The sequence below is a fragment of the Paroedura picta genome, chromosome 8, assembly GCF_049243985.1.
Source record: "Paroedura picta isolate Pp20150507F chromosome 8, Ppicta_v3.0, whole genome shotgun sequence".
NCBI classification, from domain to species: domain Eukaryota; kingdom Metazoa; phylum Chordata; class Lepidosauria; order Squamata; family Gekkonidae; genus Paroedura; species Paroedura picta.
Window position 1 is genome coordinate 99,492,118 of NC_135376.1, and position 22,944 is coordinate 99,515,061.

Below are 22,944 nucleotides of genomic sequence, written 5' to 3' on the forward strand. Positions count from 1 at the left end.
GTGGGGCGCCCAGCTGCCGGCTTGCCTATGATCACCATGCCCTACCTCCGTGATCGCGGGCGCCTCTGATGGCGGGGTTCGGTCCGGTTCCCAAGCCACCAAGGACCGAACCACGACATTCTGCCCCCCCAAAGGTCCATTCTCCAACCCCCCGGGACGGCCAGGATACCGCTTGTGGAAACGTTCAGTGAGTCGGGGCGCAAGGACGTCCGCTGCCCAGACCCATTCCCGGTCCCCCAAAGCGAAGTCCTTCCATTCCACGAGGTACTGCAACTTCCCCCTGTGGAGTCTAGAGTCCAGGATATCCGCCACCTCGTGGTGCTCCCCCCCCGGCAGGACCTCGGGCGCTGGCGGGGAAAACACGGGGTGCCAAACGTCACCGTCCGGAGTTTTTTTTAGAAGGCTCACGTGAAAGACGGGATGGATGTGCCGGAGGTTCTTGGGGAGCTTGAGCTTGACCGAAACTTCGTTGATCGGGGCCAAGACCTCGAAAGGCCCCAAAAACCGAGGGCCTAGCTTCTTGCTGGGCAAATTCAACCGTAGGTTCCGGGTGGAAAGGTAAACTCGATCCCCCGGTCGGATCTCTTCAGCTGGTCGTCTCTTCCGGTCGGCGTCCTCTTTCTGCGCTGCCTTGACTTTGTGGAGCTGCTCCTGCAGCGACTTCCAGCAGCTCCCGGCACGCTTCCCCCACTCGCGAAGGTCGGCCGATTCCCGGGCGGGGACCTCTCCAAGCTCCGGGAAGTGTCTCAGGTCTGTCCCGTAGACGACGGCAAAAGGCGACATCTCCGTGCTGCTGTGGTCTGCGTTGTTGTACGCGAACTCGGCCAGGGGGAGCAGGGGCACCCAGGTGTCTTGATGATAGGAACCGAAACACCGCAAGTACTGCTCCAGTACTTGATTAACCCGCTCGGTCTGCCCGTCCGTCTGGGGGTGGTAAGCGGAGCTCAGCCCTTGCTCGATGTCTAACAGGCGCAGGAAAGCTTGCCAAAACCGGGACACGAATTGTGAGCCCCGATCGGAAATCACCTTGTCCGGCAGCCCGTGCAGTCGGAACACGTGATCCAGGAACATCCGAGCCAACTGTGAAGCACTGGGGACACTGGCGCAAGGAATGAAATGGGCCTGTTTGGAAAATAGATCTACCACCACCCAGATCACCGTTTTCCCCTTGCTGGGAGGCAAGTCTGTTATAAAGTCCATGGAGATCACTGACCACGGCCGGGTCGGGACCTCGAGCGGGTGCAGCAGACCTTTCGGCTTGCCAACCCCCGGCTTGCAGGTCAGGCAGACAGGGCAACCACTGACGTAAGCTTTTGTGTCCCGCCGCAGACTGGGCCACCAAAACCGCCGCCGGGCCAACTTCCAGGATTTTACGAAACCGAAGTGCCCGGCGGTCTTAGCATCGTGGCAGAGGCTGAGGGCTTCCCGTCGTAGCCCTTCCGGGACGTAGACAGCCTCCCCCCTCCGCCAGAGACCGGAGTCCAAAATCAAAGAGTCCCGGAGCTCAGCCAGCTCCTCGTCTGTCCCGTAGGCTGCCACTAGGCGGTCTCGGAGCGGGGCGGTCGCCGGGTCGGGCTCCCATTCCTCCCTGGCCCGACGCCTAGTGACGACCCCCTGTCCCAGCTGCTCCTCACCAAACACGGACCTGGTGCAGGGAGCGTACCCCTCCCCATAATGCGGCAGACGGGAGAGGGCGTCCGCGAGGAAATTCTCTTTGCCGGGGATGTGACCAAGCTTGAAATTGTACCGCGAAAAGAACTCCGCCCACCTCATCTGCTTGGCGTTCAGGGATCGCGGTTGCCGGAGCGCCTCCAGATTCTTGTGATCTGTCCAGACCTCGAACGGCTCCTCTGTTTCCTCCAGCCAATGCCGCCATTCGGTGAGGGCGAACTTAATCGCAAACGCCTCCTTCTCCCAGGTAGACCAGTTCCGCTCCGTTTCGGCGAATTTTCGTGAGAGGTAGGCCGCCGGCCTCAGCTGTCCCGCCTTGTCTCGCTGCAGGAGAACCGCCCCGGCTGCTGCGTCGCTGGCGTCGACTTGTACCACCATCGGCTGGGTTGGGTCGACGTGCAGTAGCGTGGGCTCAGACGCGAAAGCTTGCTTGAGGGCCAGGAACGCTGCCTCCGATTTCTCATTCCAGCCGAGCGCTGCGCTGGGCCGCGTGGCGCGAGGACCTCTCCCCTTGGTACCTAGCAAGTCCGTGAGGGGAGCCACTACGGAGGAGTATCTGGGGATGAAGCCTCTAAAAAAGTTAGCAAACCCCAGGAAGCTTTGTAGCTGTTTCCGGGTGCGGGGCCTTTCCCAGGCCAGCACCGCCTGCACCTTCTCGGGGTCCATAGCTATGCCCTGGGCTGAGATGCGGTAGCCCAAATAGTCCAGGGAGGGACGGTGGAATTCGCACTTAGCCAGCTTCACGTATAGGTGGTTTGCCAGCAGGCGCTTTAACACCTCCCTCACCAGGGTCACGTGCTCTTGGGGATCTTGGCTGTAGATCAGGACGTCATCCAAATAAACAACCACCCCCTGAAACAGAAGGTCCTGCAACACCTCATTAATTAGACTCATGAAAACCCCAGGTGCCCCGCTTAAACCGAACGGCATCACTTTAAATTCGAATTGTCCCAATTGACAGTTAAACGCTGTTTTCCACTCATCCCCCTCCCGGATGCGTACCCGGTAGTACGCCTCCCTTAGGTCCAGCTTAGTGAACAGAGTCCCTTTGCCCAGCCGGGCCAGCAAATCCGGGATCAGCGGGAGGGGGTAAGCGTTCCCCGCTGCGATGGCGTTGAGGCCCCGGTAGTCCTGGCACAGCCGTCGGGACCCATCCTTTTTTCCGGACGAACAAGACTGGGGCTCCCATGGGACTGGAAGCGGGCCGGATGAAACCTCGGGCCAGATTTTTACCCAAAAACTCCCGGAGGTCCTTGAGCTCACCCTCACTCATCTTGTAGATGCGCCCTTTGGGTAGTACCGCCCCCTCTGGGATGTTGATAGCGCAGTCCGTGCGGCGGTGTGGGGGTAGCTCGTCCGCTTCCCGCTCGCTGAAAACGGCTGCGAGGTCTCGGTACTCTGGCGGGACCTCGGGCTCTGGTATCTCCTGCTGCGCCGCCGCCGCTCCCCTGGGACGCGCCGCCGTCCTCTTGTGGCTGGAATTCTCGTGGGGGACCCGATGCCGTGCACCCACCGTCAAGTCGAACTTCAGGGTCCCCGCCCGCCATTCCACCACGGGGTTGTGTTCCTTCAGCCAATCCAGGCCCAACACCGCCCGATATCCCGCTACGGGGACCTGGATCAGCCACCGCAGCTCTTGGTGGTCCCCTATGTGGATGGCGATAGGACCCACCTCCTCCCCGAAAGGTCCCCCCTGAATCGGGCTGCCGTCCATCTGGACGAAAACCAGGGGAACCTTCCGAATGCGCTTCGGTAGCCCCAAAGCCCGGGCTATCTGGGGGTGGACCATGCTGTGGTCGCATCCAGAGTCCAAAAGAGCCTCCCCCACCCAACTTAGTCCGTTCTCCGGGTTCCGGAGCTCTAAAATTACCACGTTCGGAGGTCGCGCCTCATGCTATAGGGGTTTTCCCTCGCACCGCGGGACCTGCTGCCCGGCGCCGTCTACAGCAGGTCCTGGCCGTTTCCCGTCGCCTGGGCGCTTCCCGGTTCGTTGCGGAGGTCCTCCGCCCGGCGTGCCTGCTGGGGGCGTGTCGCACCTCCCCCCTGGGAGAGCCCGCGGTCCTCCCCCCCTTGCCGTTGGCACGCTGCTGCGAAATGTCCTGACCCCCCGCATTTCAGGCACAGACCTTCCCGGCGTCTCCTTTCCCGCTCGGGGTTCGGGGGTCGTTTGGGGCGAGAGTTGTCGGGGCCCGGTCTCGGCGCCTCGGCTGACCCGCCTTTGGCCTCCCGGGGGGGTGCGGCGGCCCAACCCAGGCTGGCTTCCAGCTTGGCGACCACAAAACACCACCCCTCCAGTGTAGACAGATCTTCTTCCGTCCCCTTGATCACGGCCCATTCCCTGAGCTTCGGGTTAAGGCCCTCCCGGAAGTACTCGATTTGGGTCTCCTCGTTCCAGGAGAACACCTTGCCTGCTTCCCTCCGGAAAATGTCTATATAGTCCATAACCCCCCTAGTACCCTGTCGAAGTCCCTTGATCCGACTCTTTGCCTTGTCCTCAGCCTGGGGGTCCTGGAATCGTCGGCGGAGCGCGACCACGAAGTCCTGCAGGTCCCGAGTTGCCGGGTCGCCGCGCTCGGCCAACCCTAGGTACCACTGACCCGCCTTGCCCTGGAGACACGAGGCCACCCCCCAGACCAAGTCCTCGGAGTCCTCATACCGGTCTCCATACCTCCGGGCATGCGTCAGCGCGTGGAGGAGGAACTGCGGGAGGTCGTCCGGCGTCCCGTCGAAACGCGCCTTAAGCTCTGGGGGGGAACGTTTTGGAGAGTAGTCCGACCCCCTCCGGATCCGGGATTCTCGGCGTCCGCCGTCTCGTCCTGCTCCGCTCCACCGGCTACCAACTTGCCCAACGACGCCGTGCCGCTCCCTGCCTTGCACGTCGCTCCTGCGTTGGTCCGGCTCTCGCCGCCCCGTCGGCTCACCCGCTCCCCCGAGATCCTCTGCTGTCTCGCCTCTCCGCTGGCCGTCTCGCCTACTCGGGACTGAAAACTGCTCCGGGTCGGGGTCCGGGGCCCGCTCACCAGTGCCGGGCTCGTCCTCGTCGCTGGAGACGTCCTCACTCGACGCGATCCCCTCCGCCGTTGTATTACCAGTCCCTCCGGGCCCGGCCCGAGCTTGCTCACGGGCTTCAGCTGCCTGCAAGCGCCTGGCCAAGTCCGCCATGGCCCGCCGCAGGTCCTCTAGGGATTCCTCAGGTCCTACCGGGCGAAGCGCCTGCCTCAGCTGGGTGTCCCAGGTTGGGGCCAACCCCCCAGACCTCGGCGCGCTCCCCGCCGTGCTTGGGAACCCCATGGCCCGGCGCCTTCCCTTGGCCGCCGCTGCCGAGGGTCTCGGGGTCCCGGACAGCTGCTCCTGGCCCCCCGATTTTCGGAGGAAATCTCCCGGGGACATTAAACTCATGTTCCCGGGGTTCGTGGGGGTCGAGACCGCCCCGTTGCTTGAAAACGCCATCTCTGGATCCGTCCCGATAAGCGCTCGGATGCGATGCCGACCCTGGAGTTCGGTGGGAAGCTCTTACGATGTCGGGGACCCGCTTGCTAACTGAAAAAACAGGGTGCCCCTTTGAAGAAAACGTCACGCCAGGCCTGGTGAACGATACAACAGGAACAAGCTTTATTTCAGCAACGTGGAGTCCGCTGGTATGGAGTAAGAGCTTCCACCGAACTCCAGGTGGAAGCTCCCTTTTATACAAAACCCACCTCCTTAGGCTGTATTGCCCCACCCAGTACTTGCGGAGGGAACATGCTGATACAATCATGACTCATGCACATATGCGAGGTTTTCCGGGGTTCCTGATGGCCCATTTTCCTGGAACAAAGGGCCATCTCCGGGCCCTTGTCAAAAGGTGGAGGGGGACATTGAGGTTCTTTAGCGGCCATTGCCACCTCAACGATCGGGTGGGGCGCCCAGCTGCCGGCTTGCCTATGATCACCATGCCCTACCTCCGTGATCGCGGGCGCCTCTGATGGCGGGGTTCGGTCCGGTTCCCAAGCCACCAAGGACCGAACCACGACAGTACGTAATGAATGAGCTACCATCCTTTGGCAACATCGCTAAGGGTATTTACAACCTAAACATTTCTGTGTTTAGAATACTAGAGAACTTATGTTAGTTAGTTTGTGATAAGACCATCCACATGAAGGTAGGTTTTATTGATTCATGTTATAATTACTAAACATAGTTCAAGAGATAGTAGTGAAATGTAAATATATGTGTATTTCAGAATGAAATGGAATGTATGCAATGAATGTGCGCCTAATATTATATACATCCTAAACATATACATCCTAAACATTTGAGTGTTTCAGAATTTTAGGGAATATCAGATATTTTACAATAATACCATTCACATTTAGATTCTATTTGTTTCATGATATCATGGTAAGGAGATGTATAATGAATACTTCAAATCACAGCTTGGAGCACATGTACGTAATGAGTGAGCTACCATCCTTTGGTAACATCGCTAAGGGTATATACAACCTAAACATTTGTGGGTTTCAGAATTGTAGGGAAGTTAGTTTGTAATAAGACCATGCAAGGTAGATTCTATTGAATCAGGTTATCATTACTAAAAATGGTTGTTGAAATGAGATGTAACTATACGTGTATTTCAGAATGAAATGGAATGTATGCAATGAATGTGCTACAATATAATATACATCCTAATCATTGGTGTTTCAGAATTTTAGGGAATTTTAGGTAGTTTACAATAATACCATTCACATTTAGATTCTATTTGCATCATGATATCATGGTAAGGTATAATGAATTCTTCAAATCACAGTTGTACAGCTGTGAGCACATGTATGTCATGAATGAGCTACCATCCTTTGGCAACATCTCTAAGGGCTAATGGGACTTACCCCGGGCACGTTTGCCGTCGCAGGGAAGCCCTCGCCGAAGAAAGCAGGGCAGGGACTGCAAGTCCAAACAAGCCCTGGGGCGGCATCCAGCAGCGCGGCGGAGGACGGCTGGGGAAGGTGGGGGCCGTTTCGGTTCTTCCCAGCATCCTCTGCCCGCACCTTATTGGGGAAGCGGCTGAGAGGCTTCTGCGTCTTTCCCCCTTCTCTGCCGCCGCGATTCGAGCTGCTTTTAGGAGCTCCGGTCTAGGCCCAGCGTGAGAGGAATCCAGGGAGGGAATGTACTCGGGAGGAGACCCGAGTCTTTAAAAAGAAAAAACCTCACAGTGTTTGGCGGCTGTGGTGCTTGCAGCGGCCCGTGAACTAAAAAAAAAGAAAGCCTGGGGAGAGCTTATTGGCCTGAATAGAATTAAAAAAATAAAACGGGCAGAATAAGCGGGCAGAGCATGGCCCCGGGACGTCGCGCAGCGGCCCGATCTGAACGGGCGCGGACTATGGGCCGTTGGGAGTTGGGCCGCTCGCCTTCAATTAGCCCGAGGGAGAGGCAGGGGGCCGCTCAGAGGGTGGGCGCAAGCTCAGCCGCGTGGCGGCGTGCTGCCCCTATTCAGATGCTCGTGGCCTCGGCTATAGGACATCAGGGAGCCAGAGGCTTGAGGGGAGCAGGGACTGAGCTGTCTCGATATGGGACCGGGAGAGCCTCTCGCAGGGCACAAGAACTGGCTAGTGGGATTCCCCCTTCAGCAACTGTCACTTCAGCCACAGAGGTAGCTTGTGGCCAGTGTGTTGGCTGTTGGCACGGGGGGTACAGCCCAGGCTGCGGGGGGCCCAGCCCTTCTGACAGGGGCAAGACAAGGTGGCCAGACCCAAGTTTTTCCACTTCAGTCCAGTGAAAGTGGACAGTCTGCTCCCTCATCAGAGGGTCCAGGTGGTGGTTGGTGGCAAGGGTGGGGGAATTCAACCCCCGCCCAATGGTGCCCATCGATTGGCCAAGGCACGGTGCAGCTTGGGGGAGCCCAGCTTGGGGGAGCCCAGTCTGGTTGGGCCATGATGGGGAGTTAGGCTGCGTGCCCCTATTGGGGTTTGCAAACCACATGGCCTGGGGTGGGGATGCAGGCAAATTGGCCCCAGCCATTCTTGCAGGGGTCCTTGGCAGGTCAACAGCTGGAAAGTCCTGGGGTGCGTTTACTTGCAACCCAGGGCATGGGGGGGGCCTGTGAGCTCAGTCCCATTAGGCGAGCCAGTTTCAGCTCACCAGGGGCCCGGCGCTTCCAGGCAGTCAAATGTTATTATTCAAAGCCAGCAGTTGGCTCCTACTGACCAGGTGACTGGGGTGGGGCAGATGAATCAAGCTCCAGCTCCGTCGCCATTGATTGGGGCCTCGGGTACTGTATCCGATGAAGGGCAAGTTCTACCTGCCACTACGTCACCTGTTCCTGGGGCATCTGTTCCAGGGCAAGCATTGCGGGTGTCTCGTGATAGAGTCCTGGCCGAGCCAAGAGGCAGGAAGCGCAGGAAGCATGGGCATGGCAGGCGCTCTGGGGCGAGCTCATCTAGTAAGTCCTCATCTTCCGAGGATGAGATGGTAGTTGGCGAAAAGGACGTTGCATATTGGCTTCAAGGGGCCATGGTGCCGGGCATCCCGGCATGGCTTGCAAGTTTTCGGGAAGCATCCAGAGTATACTATAAGGAGGGAGCATGGGTGGGAAAACCAACTCAACCCCCGATTGGTTTTCCAGCGGGGGATGACCCACATGGCACTCATCTGTCTAAAAAGCTGCGAATGCAGCCCTGTTGGGTTATTATGTTGATGTTTTTGAATTTGTTAGGCCTGATGATGACGCTCCCAAAACTGGTATAAAGAAAAGGCCGCCTCACAGGGATCGCATGGGGGTTGAGAGAACCTTTACAAATTGGATTAGGGGGTATGGAGAATATATGTGCCTAGTTGCCGGGGCCTTCCCTGAACGGGGTTGGCACCTGATCCGGCACTTCAGTAATGTTATGGAGGCCATGGTTTTATCGGGCGATGAGCCTGCAATAATGTACGACACAAAAGCCAGGGGAAAAGCATCCAACAATGCGCAAGCCAGATGGGATTTAAGGGAGAGGGACTCATGGATGGTTAAAGTGGTCCCGTATGTCCAGAGATATGAGTCTGAGCGTCGCTGGTCGAGTGGTAGGAGGGAGGTAAAAGGCTTATGTTGGGATTTCCAAAAAGGGTCCTGCCAACGTCGCCGCTGTAGATTTGAACACAGCTGTGAAGCTTGTGGGGAAGGGCATGGAAAACAGGATTGCAATCGACAGGGTACGAGTCGGCCCTTTCGATCCGGCCGATCCATCGCCAAGAAGGGGAGTGGATCGGCGAACTCAAGTGCAGTGGGGACCCAAAAAGCAGAATGAAATCCCTTTGGAACTTACCACTTTGGCTACTTCCCCCGTAAATGTTGCCGCCCTGTTGGCGCTCTTGCAGGACTATCCCAAACGGGAGTCAGCGGAGTACCTGGCTTCCGGATTTGTGGTGGGTTTTCGCATACCATACGAGGGAAAACGGGAAGCTACTAGTAGCCCAAATCTTAAGTCTGCCATTCAAACGCCTGAAGTGGTGGCGGACAAGATCCGGAAAGAGTGCCAGGCTGGCCGCATGGCTGGCCCATACCCTAAGCCACCCCTAACAAATTTGAGAGTGTCTCCATTGGGGGTAATCCCCAAGAAGGCCCCGGGACAATTTAGATTAATACACCATTTGTCCTATCCAAAAGGTACGTCAGTGAATGACAGGATTGCACCTGAGCTCAGCTCAGTCACCTACGCATCGTTAGACCAGGCAATATCATTGGTTAAGGAATGCGGTCCCGGGGTGTTACTCGCTAAGTGTGATATTCATTCGGCCTTTAGACTTTTGCCGGTTCATCCGGAGAATTTTTGTTTATTGGGGTGCCACTTTCGAGATTCTTGGCCTGTCTTCCTGTTTGACCTATTTGGGTGTTATGTTGGATTCGGTGGCTTGTTTATCCAAATTGCCAGAAGAAAAAGTGCTGGCGCTAAGGGCTTTCCTGAGGCATCTTTTGGTGAAGCATCAGTGCACTTTAAAAGAAATGAAAAGTCTTTTGGGACACTTAAACTTTGCCTGTAAGGCTGTTGCACCTGGTAGGGCCTTCTGTGCACGCCTGGCTAGAGCTATGGCGGGCATCAGGGCGCCACACCATCATTTATGTTTATTACGGTCACTGAAAGAAGATCTACGTGTGTGGCATGACTTCCTGGCAAGTTTTAATGGTGTTTCTATCTGGCAGACGCCAGTCTCTCCAGAAACATTTCAAGTGCAATCCGATGCATCTGGCAGTTTGGGGTTTGGGGTTTTCTTTCGTAACCGATGGTTTGCTGAAAGGTGGCCACAGGATTGGGTAGGGTCCCCTATCTTCCGGGATCTCACCTTTTTAGAGTTATTTCCTATAGTGGCGGCAGTTATTGTTTGGAAAGACCTATTTCAGGACAGCAAAGTTTTGTTTTGGTGCGATAATCAAGCGGTTGTGCGCATTATAAATCGGCAATCGAGCAAATCCCCCCGGGTAATGTGTTTCGTGAGGAAGCTAGTCAGGGTTTGCTTGGGGATCAACATCTCGTTTGCGGCCCGTCATGTCCCGGGCGCCACTAATGAAATAGCTGATGCTCTGTCTCGATTCCAGGAGCAGAGGTTTCGTCAGTTGGCGCCAGAGGCGAACCTGTGTCCAGACGATTTCCCGGAGGAATTGTGGAGGATTCGCTTGGAATGATCCTCGAGGCCATGGAACACTCCCTGGCTCCGACAACGCATCGGGCATTTACAGCAGCGATTCAGGGTTACATGGATTACACGGAGCAGGAAGGGGGCCTTAGGGCCTTACCTCCAACAGAGGAATTAGTGCTGCGATACATTGTCCGTTTACGTTCCCGTAAAATGTCCCCGGGGTCTATGAACACCCAAGTGGCGGGGCTTTCCTTTTTATGCAAAACCAGGGGTTGGTAGGATCCATCACCATCCTTTTTGATCCGCAAGACCATCGCAGGGTGGAAGAGGATCAGCCCAGCTACAGCTGACCCTAGACGGACTATTTCGTTAGACGTTTTGAGGAACATAGTGAATCGATTGCCTGCTGTATGCATTGATAGTTATGAGGTTGCCCTTTTTGCAACAGCGTTTACTCTTGCCATTTTTGGGGCCTTTCGGAGCTCTGAGCTTGTATAGGGGTCCTGAGCATCCTCTGCCCGCACCTTATTTTGGAAGCGGCTGAGTGGCTTCTGTGTCTTTCCCGCTTCTCTGCCGCCGCGATTGGAGCTGCTTTTAGGAGCTCCGGTCTAGGCCCAGCGTGAGAGGAATCCAGGGAGGGAATTTACTCGGGAGGAGACCCGTGTTGAAAAAGAAAAAACCTCACAGTGTTTGGCGGCTGTGGCCCTTGCAGCGGCTCGTGAACTAAAAAAAAAGAAAGCCTGGGGAGAGCTTAGCGGCCTGAATAGAATAAAAAAAAACGGGCAGAGTAAGCGGGCAGAGCATGGCCCCGGGACGTCGCAGAGCGGCCCGATCTGAACGGGCGCGGCCTGTGGGCCATTGGGAGTTGGGCCGCTCGCCTTCAAATAGGCCGAGGGAGAATGTCATTCCCCCTTCAGCAACTGTCACTTCAGCCACAGTGGTAGCTTGGATTCCCTGGATTCCTCTCACGCTGGGACTAGAACGGAGCTCCTAAAAGCAGCTCGAATCGCAGCGGCAGAGAAGGGGGAAAAACGCAGAAGCCTCTCAACAGCTTCCCCAATAAGGCGCGGGCAGAGGATGCTGGGAAGAACCGAAACGGACCCCACATTCCCCAGCCGTCCTCCGCCGCGCTGCCGGATGCCGCCCCAGGGCGTGTTTGGACTTGCAGTCCCTGCACTGCTTTCTTCGGCGAGGGCTTCCCCGCGACGGCAAACGCGCCCGGGGTAAGTCCCATTAGCCCTTAGAGATGTTGCCAAAGGATGGTAGCTCATTCATGACGTACATGTGCTCCCAGCTGTACAACTGTGATTTGAGGAATTCATTATACCTTACCATGATATCATGATGCAAATAGAATCTAAATGTGAATGGTATTATTGTAAACTACCTAAAATTCCCTAAAATTCTGAAACACTCCAATGTTTAGGATGTATATAATATTGTAGCACATTCATTGAATACATTACATTTCATTCTGAAATACACGTAAACTACCTGAAATTCCCTAAAATTCTGAAACACTCAAATGTTTAGGATGTATATAATATTAGTAGCACATTCATTGCATACATTCTATTTCATTCTGAAATACACATATAGTTACATCTCACTACTATGTCAACAACCATTTTTAGTAATTATAACCTGATTCAATAGAATCTAACTTGGATGGTCTTTACAAACAAACTTCCCTACAATTCTGAAACCCACAAATGTTTAGGTTGTATATACCCTTAGCGATGTTGCCAAAGGATTGTAGCTCATTCATTACGTACATGTGCTCCCAGCTGTACAACTGTGATTTGAATAATTCATTGTACAACTCCTTACCATGATATTATGTTGCAAATAGAATATAAATGTGAATGGTATTATTGTATACCTAAAATTCCCTAAAATTCTGAAACACTCAAATGTTTAGGATGTATAAAATATTAGTAGCAAATTCATTGCATACATTCCATTTCATTCTGAAATACACGTATAGTTACATCTCATTTCAACAACCATTTTTAGTAATTATAACCTGATTCAATAGAATCTACCTTGCATGGTCTTATTACAAATTAACTTCCCTACAATTCTGAAACCCACAACTGTTTAGGTTGTATATGTATAGCGATGTTGCCAAAGGATTGTAGCTCATTCATTACGTACATGTGCTCCAAGCTGTGAATTGAAGAATTCATTATACATCTCCTTACCATGATACCATGAAGCAAATAGAATCTAAATGTGAATCGCATTATTGTAATATACCTACAATTCCCGAAATATCTGAAACGAATGTTTAGGATGTATATAATATTGGAAGCACATTCATTGCATACATTCCATTTCATTCTGAAATACACATACATTTACATCTCACTACTATATCTTAAACTATGTTTAGTAATTGTAACGTGATTCAATAGAACTTACCTTCATGTGGATGGTCTTATCACAAACGAACTTAAGTTCTCTAGTACTCTGAAACCGAGAAATGTTCAGGTTGTATATACACTTAGCGATGTTGCCAAAGGATGGTAGCTCATTCATTACGTAAATGTGCTCCCAGCTGTACAACTGTGATTTGAAGAATTCATTATACATCTCCTTACCATGATATCATGAATCAAATAGAATCTAAATGTGAATCGCATTATTGTAATATAACAAAATTCCCGAAATATCTGAAACAAATGTTTAGGATATATATAATATTGGAAGCACATTCATTGCATGCATGCCATTTCATTCTGAAATACACATACATTTACATCTCACTACTATATCTTAAACTATGTTTAGTAATTGTAACGTGATTCAATAGAACTTACCTTCATGTGGATGGTCTTATCACAAACGAACTTAAGTTCTCTAGTACTCTGAAACCGAGAAATGTTCAGGTTGTATATACACTTAGCGATGTTGCCAAAGGATGGTAGCTCATTCATTACGTAAATGTGCTCCCAGCTGTACAACTGGGATTTGAAGAATTCATTATACATCTCCTTACCATGATATCATGAAGCAAATAGAATCTAAATGTGAATTGCATTATTGTAATATACCAAAATTCCCGAAATATCTGAAACAAATGTTTAGGATATATATAATATTGGAAGCACATTCATTGCATACATTCCATACATTCCATAGTGGAAGGCAGAACTTGCCCTTCTTCGGATACAGTACCTGAGACCCCAATTAATGGCGACGGAGCTGGAGCTTGATTCACCTGCCCCACCACAGCCACCTAGTCAATATAATATTGGTAGCACATTCATTGCATACATTCCATTTCATTCTGAAATACACATATACATACATCTCACTACTATGTCAACAACCATTTTTAGTAATTATAACCTGATTCAATAGAATCTATCTTCATGTGGATGGTCTTATTACAAACTAACTTCCCTACAATTCTGAAACCCACAAATGATCAGGTTGTAAATACCCTTAGCGATGTTACCAAAGGATGGTAGCTCATTCATTACGTACATGTCCTTTCAGCAGCACAACTGTGATTTGAGGAATTCATTATACAACTCCTTACCATGATATCATGGATGCAAATAGAGTCTAAATGTGAATGGTATTATTGTATACCTAAAGTTCCCTAAAATTCTGAAAGAGTCAAATTAGTATGTATATAATATTGTAGCACATTCATTGCATACATTCCATTTCATTCTGAAATACACATATAGTTACATCTCACTACTATGTCAACAACCATTTTTAGTAATTATAACCCGATTCAATAGAATCTACCTTCATGTGGATGGTCTTATTACCAACTAACTTCCCTACAATTATGAAACCCACAAATGTTTAGGTTGTATATACCCTTAGCGATGTTGCCAAAGGATTGTAGCTCATTCATTACATACATGTGCTCCCAGCTGTAAAACTGTGATTTGAGTAATTCATTATATAACTCCTTACCATGATATCATGATGCAAATAGAATCTAAATGTGAATGGTATTATTGTATACCTAAAGTTCCCTAAAATTCTGAAACACTCAAATTAGTATGTATATAATATTGTAGCACATTCATTGCATACATTCCATTTCATTCTGAAATACACATATCCATACATCTCACTACTATATCATGAACTATGTTTAGTAATTATAACGTGATTCAATAGAACCTACCTTCATGTGGATGGTCTTATCACAAACTGACGTACTTAGGTTCTCTAGTATTCTGATACCCAGAAATGTTCAGGTTGTAAATACCCTTGCTGTGCAGGGGAATACTTTTGCCAAAGAAACCAACAAAAACGTCATGACGTTAAACAGGCCACAACTTTTATTGAACAATAGAGCGTTGACCAGCATGGGGGAGAACGGAACCAGCCCTCTTGTGGTTCCCTGCCCACAAGGCAGCCACACACTACTTCATCAGGTATGCACGAGGCCCTCCAACACTCCACTGGGCTCCCCGTGCCCACAATGCCCTGATGGATATAACGGGGAGGTGACCACCTTTTGGGAACCCGTTGAGGTGTGAACCTCTGCCGGGTTCCGGGCCACCCGGAAATGCGGATCTGCCGTCCCAGCTCATCCTCCATGAGTGATGGCCTTCCTGCACCGCTTACCCACAGCCTCTTACGGAGGCCCCCCACAAAAGCATGGCAGCATGCAGGCTGGGATTGCTTGCCAATGGTTCCTCCCCCATGCCCAAAACCTGCCACAGAGCATGGGGATGGGTTCTTCCCATCCTAGCGCTCCCGCCAACACTCTTACAAACTGGGAACGCTCAATAGGGTGTGCCGCAAACCATCCAACCACAAGTCCATCCCCCATTCGGAGATATGAACTCCATCAGCCCTTTACAGGGCCCATAAACGATGACAAATGTCAGGGTGTGGTATGCACACACCGCCTTCCCCAACTAGGAACTTGGCAACCATTTTGTTGACATTTTTGCGGGCAACATCAACCTTTGTTGGGGAAATTGCCCCCCTCCAACTGCGCCGCTCTAAGGCAGACCACCAGATGCGAATTCTAAGGAAACGACAGGTAAATTGCTTGAAGTCTCGTCTGATGGCATCCGGTAGGCCCACTGCTGTTATGCTGGTGAGGTCATTCTTTCCTAGTTGTATTATCAAAATGTCAGGAATCCCGGTGCGACGAATGGCTGAATCCAGATCCTTTAGCAGGGATGCCCAGCGCATACCTCGGCGGCCTGCCGAGGAGATATGATAACGACCAACCAGGCCCAGGTTATTGTTCCAACCGGATCTTACTGCGTAACACGTAGCCCAATGGACAATACTGTGCCCGATAACCAGCACTTTCGGGGCAACCTGGACCGAACCTGCAACATGGAATACGGTATAGAAACGTTACAGCAACAAATCTGGACGCACATACTTCTTATATGCAACTGAACGCCACCGGCCCAATGCCCTGAGGTCATCCGGAGGCACTCCTGAAGCAGCTGCTTCAGTTGCCACCCCATTGCGAAATGAATGGGTGCGAAATTGCGTTGCCAGTAGGCCCAGCTGGTGGAGTGTGCTCCTCAAAATGGCCCCAAACTGATAACGTGAAAAGCAAGTGCCATTTTTGTGAATCAATAAAGGGCCGTCGATTTCTGGCCGAACGGATAGAAAGGCCCTCACGGTTCAAACCGGGCAAGGAGTGTCAGCACAGGTGATCTGTTTTTGAACGATCAAGGGTGATATGCAGCTCCTCGTCAGTGAGGTGCACATCCCCCCTCGCAACTGCTTGATCGCCCGTGCTCGAACGGGACCCCTATACAAGCTCAGAGCTCCGAAAGGCCCCAAAAATGGCAAGAGTAAACGCTGTTGCAAAAAGGGCAACCTCATAACTATCAATGCATACAGCAGGCAATCGATTCACTATGTTCCTCAAAACGTCTAACGAAATAGTCCGTCTAGGGTCAGCTGTAGCTGGGCTGATCCTCTTCCACCCTGCGATGGTCTTGCGGATCAAAAAGGATGGTGATGGATCCTACCAACCCCTGGTTTTGCATAAAAAGGAAAGCCCCGCCACTTGGGTGTTCATAGACCCGGGGGACATTTTACGGGAACGTAAACGGACAATGTATCGCAGCACTAATTCCTCTGTTGGAGGTAAGGCCCTAAGGCCCCCTTCCTGCTCCGTGTAATCCATGTAACCCTGAATCGCTGCTGTAAATGCCCGATGCGTTGTCGGAGCCAGGGAGTGTTCCATGGCCTCGAGGATCATTCCAAGCGAATCCTCCACAATTCCTCCGGGAAATCGTCTGGACACAGGTTCGCCTCTGGCGCCAACTGACGAAACCTCTGCTCCTGGAATCGAGACAGAGCATCAGCTATTTCATTAGTGGCGCCCGGGACATGACGGGCCGCAAACGAGATGTTGATCCCCAAGCAAACCCTGACTAGCTTCCTCACGAAACACATTACCCGGGGGGATTTGCTCGATTGCCGATTTATAATGCGCACAACCGCTTGATTATCGCACCAAAACAAAACTTTGCTGTCCTGAAATAGGTCTTTCCAAACAATAACTGCCGCCACTATAGGAAATAACTCTAAAAAGGTGAGATCCCGGAAGATAGGGGACCCTACCCAATCCTGTGGCCATCTTTCAGCAAACCATCGGTTACGAAAGAAAACCCCAAACCCCAAACTGCCAGATGCATCGGATTGCACTTGAAATGTTTCTGGAGAGACTGGCGTCTGCCAGATAGAAACACCATTAAAACTTGCCAGGAAGTCATGCCACACACGTAGATCTTCTTTCAGTGACCGTAATAAACATAAATGATGGTGTGGCGCCCTGATGCCCGCCATAGCTCTAGCCAGGCGTGCACAGAAGGCCCTACCAGGTGCAACAGCCTTACAGGCAAAGTTTAAGTGTCCCAAAAGACTTTTCATTTCTTTTAAAGTGCACTGATGCTTCACCAAAAGATGCCTCAGGAAAGCCCTTAGCGCCAGCACTTTTTCTTCTGGCAATTTGGATAAACAAGCCACCGAATCCAACATAACACCCAAATAGGTCAAACAGGAAGACAGGCCAAGAATCTCGAAAGTGGCACCCCAATAAACAAAAATTCTCCGGATGAACCGGCAAAAGTCTAAAGGCCGAATGAATATCACACTTAGCGAGTAACACCCCGGGACCGCATTCCTTAACCAATGATATTGCCTGGTCTAACGATGCGTAGGTGACTGAGCTGAGCTCAGGTGCAATCCTGTCATTCACTGACGTACCTTTTGGATAGGACAAATGGTGTATTAATCTAAATTGTCCCGGGGCCTTCTTGGGGATTACCCCCAATGGAGACACTCTCAAATTTGTTAGGGGTGGCGTGGGGTATGGGCCAGCCATGCGGCCAGCCTGGCACTCTTTCCGGATCTTGTCCGCCACCACTTCAGGCATTTGAATGGCAGACTTAAGATTTGGGCTACTAGTAGCTTCCCGTTTTCCCTCGTATGGTATGCGAAAACCCACCACAAATCCGGAAGCCAGGTACTCCGCTGACTCCCGTTTGGGATAGTCCTGCAAGAGCGCCAACAGGGCGGCAACATTTACGGGGGAAGTAGCCAAAGTGGTAAGTTCCAAAGGGATTTCATTCTGCTTTTTGGGTCCCCACTGCACTTGAGTTCGCCGATCCACTCCCCTTCTTGGCGATGGATCGGCCGGATCGAAAGGGCCGACTCGTACCCTGTCGATTGCAATCCTGTTTTCCATGCCCTTCCCCACAAGCTTCACAGCTGTGTTCAAATCTACAGCGGCGACGTTGGCAGGACCCTTTTTGGAAATCCCAACATAAGCCTTTTACCTCCCTCCTACCACTCGACCAGCGACGCTCAGACTCATATCTCTGGACATACGGGCCCACTTTAACCATCCATGAGTCCCTCTCCCTTAAATCCCATCTGGCTTGCGCATTGTTGGATGCTTTTCCCCTGGCTTTTGTGTCGTACATTATTGCAGGCTCATCGCCCGATAAAACCATGGCCTCCATAACATTACTGAAGTGCCGGATCAGGTGCCAACCCCGTTCAGGGAAGGCCCCGGCAACTAGGCACATATATTCTCCATACCCCCTAATCCAATTTGTAAAGGTTCTCTCAACCCCCATGCGATCCCTGTGAGGCCGCCTTTTCTTTATACCAGTTTTGGGAGCGTCATCATCAGGCCTAACAAATTCAAAAACATCAACATAATAACCCAACAGGGCTGCATTCGCAGCTTTTTAGACAGATGAGTGCCTTGTGGGTCATCCCCCGCTGGAAAACCAATCGGGGGTTGAGTTGGTTTTCCCACCCATGCTCCCTCCTTATAGTATACTCTGGATGCTTCCCGAAAACTTGCAAGCCATGCCGGGATGCCCGGCACCATGGCCCCTTGAAGCCAATATGCAACGTCCTTTTCGCCCACTACCATCTCATCCTCGGAAGATGAGTACTTACTAGATGAGCTCGCCCCAGAGCGCCTGCCATGCCCATGCTTCCTGCGCTTCCTGCCTCTTGGCTCGGCCAGGACGCTATCACGAGACACCCGCAATGCTTGCCCTGGAACAGATGCCCCAGGAATAGGTGACGTAGTGGCAGGTAGAACTTGCCCTTCATCGGATACAGTACCCGAGGCCCCAATCAATGGCGACGGAGCTGGAGCTTGATTCACCTGCCCCACCCCAGTCACCTGGTCAGTAGGAGCCAACTGCTGGCTTTGAATAATAACATTTGACTGCCTGGAAGCGCCGGGCCCCTGGTGAGCTGAAACTGGCTCGCCTAATGGGACTGAGCTCACAGGCCCCCCCCATGCCCTGGGTTGCAAGTAACCGCACCCCAGGACTTTCCAGCTGTTGACCTGCCAAGGACCCCTGCAAGTATGGCTGGGGCCAATTTGCCTGCATCCCCACCCCAGGCCATGTGGTTTGCAAACCCCAATAGGGACACGCAGCCTAACTCCCCATCATGGCCCAACCAGACTGGGCTCCCCCAAGCTGGGCTCCCCCAAGCTGCACCGTGCCTTGGCCAATCGATGGGCACCATTGGGCGGGGGTTGAATTCCCCCACCCTTGCCACCAACCACCACCTGGACCCTCTGATGAGGGAGCAGACTGTCCACTTTCACTGGACTGAAGTGGAAAAACTTGGGTCTGGCCACCTTGTCTTGCCCCTGTCAGAAGGGCTGGGCCCCCCGCAGCCTGGGCTGTACCCCCCGTGCCAACAGCCAACACACTGGCCACAAGCTACCTCTGTGGCTGAAGTGACAGTTGCTGAAGGGGGAATCCCACTAGCCAGTTCTTGTGCCCTGCGAGAGGCTCTCCCGGTCCCATATCGAGACAGCTCAGTCCCTGCTCCCCTCAAGCCTCTGGCTCCCTGATGTCCTATAGCCGAGGCCACGAGCATCTGAATAGGGGCAGCACGCCGCCACGCGGCTGAGCTTGCGCCCACCCTCTGAGCGGCTCCCTGCCTCTCCCTCGGGCTAATTGAAGGCGAGCGGTCCAACTCCCAACGGCCCATAGGCCGCGCCCGTTCAGATCGGGCCGCTGCGCGACGTCCCGGGGCCATGCTCTGCCCGCTTATTCTGCCCGTTTTATTTTTTAAATTCTATTCAGGTCAATAAGCTCTCCCCAGGCTTTCTTTTTTTTTAGTTCACGGGCCGCTGCAAGCGCCACAGCCGCCAAACACTGTGAGGTTTTTTCTTTTTAAACACTCGGGTCTCCTCCCGAGTAAATTCCCTCCCTGGATTCCTCTCACGCTGGGCCTAGACCGGAGCTCCTAAAAGCAGCTCGAATCGCGGCGGCAGAGAAGGGGGAAAGACGCAGAAGCCTCTCAGCCGCTTCCCCAATAAGGTGCGGGCAGAGGATGCTGGGAAGAACCGAAACGGCCCCCACCTTCCCCAGCCGTCCTCCGCCGCGCTTCTGGATGCCGCCCCAGGGCTTGTTTGGACTTGCAGTCCCTGCCCTTGTTTCCTCGGCGAGGGCTTCCCTGCGACGGCAAACGCGCCCGGGGTAAGTCCCATTACCCCTTAGAGATGTTGCCAAAGGATGGTAGCTCATTCATGACGTACATGTGCTCCCAGCTGTACAACTGTGATTTGAAGAATTCATTATACCTTACCATGATATCATGATGCAAATAGAATCTAAATGTGAATGGTATTATTGTAAACTACCTAAAATTCCCTAAAATTCTGAAACACCAATGATTAGGATGTATATAATATTGTAGCACATTCATTGCATACATTCCATTTCATTCTGAAATACACGTATAGTTACATCTCATTTCAACAACCATTTTTAGTAATGATAACCTGATTCAATAGAATCTACCTTGCATGGTCTTATTACAAACTAACTTCCCTACAATTCTGAAACCCACAAATGTTTAGGTTGTATATACCCTTAGCGATGTTACCAAAGGATGGTAGCTCATTCATTACGTACATGTGCTCCAAGCTGTGATTTGAAGTATTCATTATACATCTCCTTACCATGATATCATGAAACAAATAGAATCTAAATGTGAATGGTATTATTATAAAATATCTGATATTCCCTAAAATTCTGAAACACTCAAATGTTTAGGATGTATATGTTTAGGATGTATATAATATTAGGCGCACATTCATTGCATACATTCCATTTCATTCTGAAATACACATATATTTACATTTCACTACTATCTCTTGAACTATGTTTAGTAATTATAACATGAATCAATAAAACCTACCTTCATGTGGATGGTCTTATCACAAACTAACTAACATAAGTTCTCTAGTATTCTAAACACAGAAATGTTTAGGTTGTAAATACCCTTAGCGATGTTGCCAAAGGATGGTAGCTCATTCAATACGTGCTCCCAGCTGTACAACTGTGATTTGAAGAATTCATTGTACATCTCCTTACCATCGTATCATGAAGCAAATAGAATCTAAATGTGAGTGGCGTTATTGTAATATACCTACAATTCCCGAAATATCTGAAACAAATGTTTAGGATGTATATAATATTGGAAGGACATTCATTGCATACATTCCATTTCATTCTGTAATACACATATAGTTACATCTCACTACTATGTCAACAACCATTTTTAGTAATTATAACCTGATTCAATAGAATATACCTTGTATGGTCTTATCACAAACTAACTTACTCAGGTTCTCTAGTATTCTGAAACCCAGAAATGTTCAGGTTGTAAATACCCTTAGCGATGTTGCCAAAGGATGGTAGCTCATTCATTACATACATGTGCACCCAGCTTTACAACTGTGATTTTAAGAATTATACAACGCCTTACCATGATATCATGAAGCAAATAGAATCTAAATATGAATGGTATTATTGCATACATTCCATTTCATTCATTGCATACGTTCCATTTCATTCTGAAATACATAATATATTTACATCTCATTACTATATCTTGAACTATGTTCAGTAATTATAACGTGATTCAATAGAACCTAACTTCACTTGGATGGTCTTAACACAAACTAACTTATTTAAGTTCCCTACAATTCTGAAACCCACAAATGTTTAGGTTGTATATACACTTAGCGATGTTGCCAAAGGATGGTAGCTCATTCAATACGTGCTCCTAGCTGTACAACTGTGATTTGAAGAATTCATAATACATCTCCTTACCATGATATCATGAAGCAAATAGAATCTAAATGTGAATGGTATTATTGTAACACTCCAATGTTTAGGATGTATATAATATAGATAGTACATTCATTGCATACATTCCACTTCATTCTGAAATCTCACTACTCACAACAGCCATTTTTAGTAATGATAACCTGATTCAATAGAACCTACCTTCATGTGGATGGTCTTATCACAAACTAACTTACTTAAGTTCTCTAGTATTCTGAAACCCAGAAATGTTCAGGTTGTAAATACCCTTAGCGATGTTGCCAAAGGATCGTAGCTCATTCATTACGTACATGTGCTCCCAGCTGTACAACTGTGATTTGAAGAACTCATTATACAACTCCGTACCATGATATCATGATGCAAATAGAATCTAAATGTGAATGGTATTATTGTATACCTAAAATTGGTATTGGAATGGTATTATTGTATACCTAAAATTCCCTAAAATTCTGAAACACTCCAATGTTTAGGATGTATATAATATTGGTAGCACATTCATTGCATACATTCCATTTCATTCTGAAATACACATATAGTTACATCTCACTACTATGTCAAGAACCATTTTTAGTAATTATAACCTGTTTCAATAGAATCTACCTTGTATGGTCTTATTACAAACTAACTTCCCTACAATTCTGAAACACTCAACTGTTTAGGATGTATATAATATTAGTAGCACATTCATTGCATATATTCCATTTCATATTGAAATACACATCTATTTACATCTCACTACTATATCTTGAACTATGTTTAGTAATTATAACGTGATTCAATAGAACCTACCTTCATGTGGATGGTCTTATCACAAACTAACTTAAGTTCTCTAGTATTCAGAAACCCAAAAATGTTCAGGTTGTAAGAAGAAGAAGAAGAAGAGTTGGTTCCTATATGCCGCTTTTCCCTACCCGAAGGAGGCTCAAAGCGGCTTACAGTCGCCTTCCCTTTCCTCTCCCCATAACAGACACCCTGTGGGGTGGGTGAGGCTGAGGGAGCTCTGATATTACTGCTCGGTCAGAACAGCTCTATCAGTGCCGTGGCG